This window comes from Cucurbita maxima, unplaced genomic scaffold, assembly GCF_002738345.1.
Source record: "Cucurbita maxima cultivar Rimu unplaced genomic scaffold, Cmax_1.0 Cma_Scf02083, whole genome shotgun sequence".
Taxonomy (NCBI): domain Eukaryota; kingdom Viridiplantae; phylum Streptophyta; class Magnoliopsida; order Cucurbitales; family Cucurbitaceae; genus Cucurbita; species Cucurbita maxima.
In genome coordinates this window covers 1-2,916 of record NW_019274099.1, presented here as the reverse complement: position 1 = coordinate 2,916, position 2,916 = coordinate 1, and the positions used below count along the sequence as shown (strand labels likewise).

The 2,916-nt window shown below is 51.1% G+C and overlaps 11 non-coding genes across 11 annotated transcripts; all 11 read right to left on the bottom strand.

The window, feature by feature from the left end:
- Positions 1-133: 133 nt before the first annotated feature.
- Positions 134-252, bottom strand: LOC111475585. Its single transcript, XR_002716586.1, has one exon. It is a non-coding gene; the product is annotated as a 5S ribosomal RNA (ribosomal RNA).
- Positions 253-385: 133 nt separating this feature from the next.
- Positions 386-504, bottom strand: LOC111475584. The gene has a single exon (XR_002716585.1). It is a non-coding gene; the product is annotated as a 5S ribosomal RNA (ribosomal RNA).
- A 192-nt stretch (positions 505-696) lies between these two features.
- LOC111475583 lies at positions 697-815 on the bottom strand. The gene has a single exon (XR_002716584.1). It is a non-coding gene; the product is annotated as a 5S ribosomal RNA (ribosomal RNA).
- Positions 816-929: 114 nt separating this feature from the next.
- Positions 930-1,048, bottom strand: LOC111475582. The gene has a single exon (XR_002716583.1). It is a non-coding gene; the product is annotated as a 5S ribosomal RNA (ribosomal RNA).
- A 135-nt stretch (positions 1,049-1,183) lies between these two features.
- Positions 1,184-1,302, bottom strand: LOC111475578. Its single transcript, XR_002716579.1, has one exon. It is a non-coding gene; the product is annotated as a 5S ribosomal RNA (ribosomal RNA).
- A 135-nt stretch (positions 1,303-1,437) lies between these two features.
- LOC111475579 lies at positions 1,438-1,556 on the bottom strand. Its single transcript, XR_002716580.1, has one exon. It is a non-coding gene; the product is annotated as a 5S ribosomal RNA (ribosomal RNA).
- A 135-nt stretch (positions 1,557-1,691) lies between these two features.
- On the bottom strand, positions 1,692-1,810 carry LOC111475587. Its single transcript, XR_002716588.1, has one exon. It is a non-coding gene; the product is annotated as a 5S ribosomal RNA (ribosomal RNA).
- A 135-nt stretch (positions 1,811-1,945) lies between these two features.
- Positions 1,946-2,064, bottom strand: LOC111475581. Its single transcript, XR_002716582.1, has one exon. It is a non-coding gene; the product is annotated as a 5S ribosomal RNA (ribosomal RNA).
- A 133-nt stretch (positions 2,065-2,197) lies between these two features.
- On the bottom strand, positions 2,198-2,316 carry LOC111475577. The gene has a single exon (XR_002716578.1). It is a non-coding gene; the product is annotated as a 5S ribosomal RNA (ribosomal RNA).
- Positions 2,317-2,451: 135 nt separating this feature from the next.
- LOC111475586 lies at positions 2,452-2,570 on the bottom strand. The gene has a single exon (XR_002716587.1). It is a non-coding gene; the product is annotated as a 5S ribosomal RNA (ribosomal RNA).
- A 135-nt stretch (positions 2,571-2,705) lies between these two features.
- On the bottom strand, positions 2,706-2,824 carry LOC111475580. The gene has a single exon (XR_002716581.1). It is a non-coding gene; the product is annotated as a 5S ribosomal RNA (ribosomal RNA).
- Positions 2,825-2,916: the final 92 nt, after the last annotated feature.

Genomic DNA, 2,916 nt, shown 5'->3' with positions numbered 1-2,916 from the left:
GACATGCCATGCGCACAAAATCGGATTTAACGCATGCGGGGCGGCATGATCGAAACGCGATGGGCGTGAGCGGGGGAGGTTCTCATTTGTAGAGAAAGGAAGAAAAGAACTGGGAGAAATTGAAAGATAAAAAGGGGTGCAACACGAGGACTTCCCAAGTGGTCACCCAACTTAGTACTACTCTCGCCCAAGCACGCTTAACTGCGGAGTTCTGATGGGATCCGGTGCATTAGTGCTGGTATGATCGCACCCGACATGCCATGCGCACAAAATCGGATTTAACGCATGCGGGGCGGCATGATCGAAACGCGATGGGCGTGAGCGGGGGAGGTTCTCATTTGTAGAGAAAGGAAGAAAAGAACTGGGAGAAATTGAAAGAAAAAAAGGGGTGCAACACGAGGACTTCCCAAGTGGTCACCCAACTTAGTACTACTCTCGCCCAAGCACGCTTAACTGCGGAGTTCTGATGGGATCCGGTGCATTAGTGCTGGTATGATCGCACCCGACATGCCAAGCGCACAAAATCTGATTTAACGCATGCGGGGCGGCATGATCGAAACGCGATGGGCGTGAGCGGGGGAGGGGTTCTCATTTGTAGAGAAAGGAAGAAAAGAACTGGGAGAAATTGAAAGAAAAAAAGGGGTGCAACACGAGGACTTCCCAAGTGGTCACCCAACTTAGTACTACTCAAAAAAAGGGGTGCAACACGAGGACTTCCCAAGTGGTCACCCAACTTAGTACTACTCTCGCCCAAGCACGCTTAACTGCGGAGTTCTGATGGGATCCGGTGCATTAGTGCTGGTATGATCGAAACGCGATGGGCGTGAGCGGGGGAGGTTCTCATTTGTAGAGAAAGGAAGAAAAGAACTAGGAGAAATTGAAAGAAAAAAAGGGGTGCAACACGAGGACTTCCCAAGTGGTCACCCAACTTAGTACTACACGAGGACTTCCCAAGTGGTCACCCAACTTAGTACTACTCTCGCCCAAGCACGCTTAACTGCGGAGTTCTGATGGGATCCGGTGCATTAGTGCTGGTATGATCGCACCCGACATGCCATGCGCACAAAATCGGATTTAACGCATGCAGGGCGGCATGATCGAAACGCGATGGGCGTGAGCGGGGGAGGGGTTCTCATTTGTAGAGAAAGGAAGAAAAGAACTCGGAGAAATTGAAAGAAAAAAAGGGGTGCAATACGAGGACTTCCCAAGTGGTCATCCAACTTAGTACTACTCTCGCCCAAGCACGCTTAACTACGGAGTTCTGATGGGATCCGGTGGATTAGTGCTGGTATGATCGCACCCGACATGCCATGCACACAAAATCGGATTTAACGCATGCAGGGCGGCATGATCGAAACGCGATGGGCGTGAGCGGGGGAGGGGTTCTCATTTGTAGAGAAAGGAAGAAAAGAACTGGGAGAAATTGAAAGAAAAAAAGGGGTGCAACACGAGGACTTCCCAAGTGGTCACCCAACTTAGTACTACTCTCGCCCAAGCACGCTTATCTGCAGAGTTCTGATGGGATCCGGTGCATTAGTGCTGGTATGATCGCACCCGACATGCCATGCGCACAAAATCGGATTTAACGCATGCGGGTCGGCATGATCAAAACGCGATGGGCGTGAGCGGGGGAGGGGTTCTCATTTGTAGAGAAAGGAAGAAAAGAACTGGGAGAAATTGAAAGAAAAAAAGGGGTGCAACACGAGGACTTCCCAAGTGGTCACCCAACTTAGTACTACTCTCGCCCAAGCACGCTTAACTGCGGAGTTCTGATGGGATCCGGTGCATTAGTGTTGGTATGATCGCACCCGACATGCCATGCGCACAAAATTGGATTTAATGCATGCAGGGCGGCATGATCGAAACGCGATGGGCGTGAGCGGGGGAGGGGTTCTCATTTGTAGAGAAAGGAAGAAAAGAACTGGGAGAAATTGAAAGAAAAAAAGGGGTGCAACACGAGGACTTCCCAAGTGGTCACCCAACTTAGTACTACTCTCGCCCAAGCACGCTTAGCTGCGGAGTTCTGATGGGATTCGGTGCATTAGTGCTAGTATGATCGCACCCTACATGCCATGCGCACAAAATCGGATTTAACGCATGCGGGGCGGAATGATCGAAACGCGATGGGCGTGAGCGGGGGAGGTTCTCATTTGTAGAGAAAGGAAGAAAAGAACTGGGAGAAATTGAAAGAAAAAAAGGGGTGCAACACGAGGACTTCCCAAGTGGTCACCCAACTTAGTACTACTCTCGCCCAAGCACGCTTAACTGCGGAGTTCTGATGGGATCCGGTGCATTAGTGCTGGTATGATCGCACCCGACATGCCATGCGCACAAAATCGGATTTAACGCATGCGGGGCGGCATGATCGAAACGCGATGAGCGTGAGCGGGGGAGGGGTTCTCATTTGTAGAGAAAGGAAGAAAAGAACTGGGAGAAATTGAAAGAAAAAAAGGGGTGCAACACGAGGACTTCCCAAGTGGTCACCCAACTTAGTACTACTCTCGCCCAAGCACGCTTATCTGCGGAGTTCTGATGGGATCCGGTGCATTAGTGCTGGTATGATCGCACCCGACATGCAATGCGCACAAAATGGGATTTAACGCATGCGGGGCGGCATGATCGAAACGCGATGGGCGTGAGCGGGGGAGGGGTTCTCATTTGTAGAGAAAGGAAGAAAAGAACTGGGAGAAATTGAAAGAAAAAAAGGGGTGCAACACGAGGACTTCCCAAGTGGTCACCCAACTTAGTACTACTCTCGCCCAAGCACGCTTATCTGCGGAGTTCTGATAGGATCCGGTGCATTAGTGCTGGTATGATCGCACCCGACATGCCATGCGCACAAAATGGGATTTAACGCATGCGGGGCGGCATGATCGAAACGCGATGGGCGTGAGCGGGGGAGGGGTTCTCATTTGT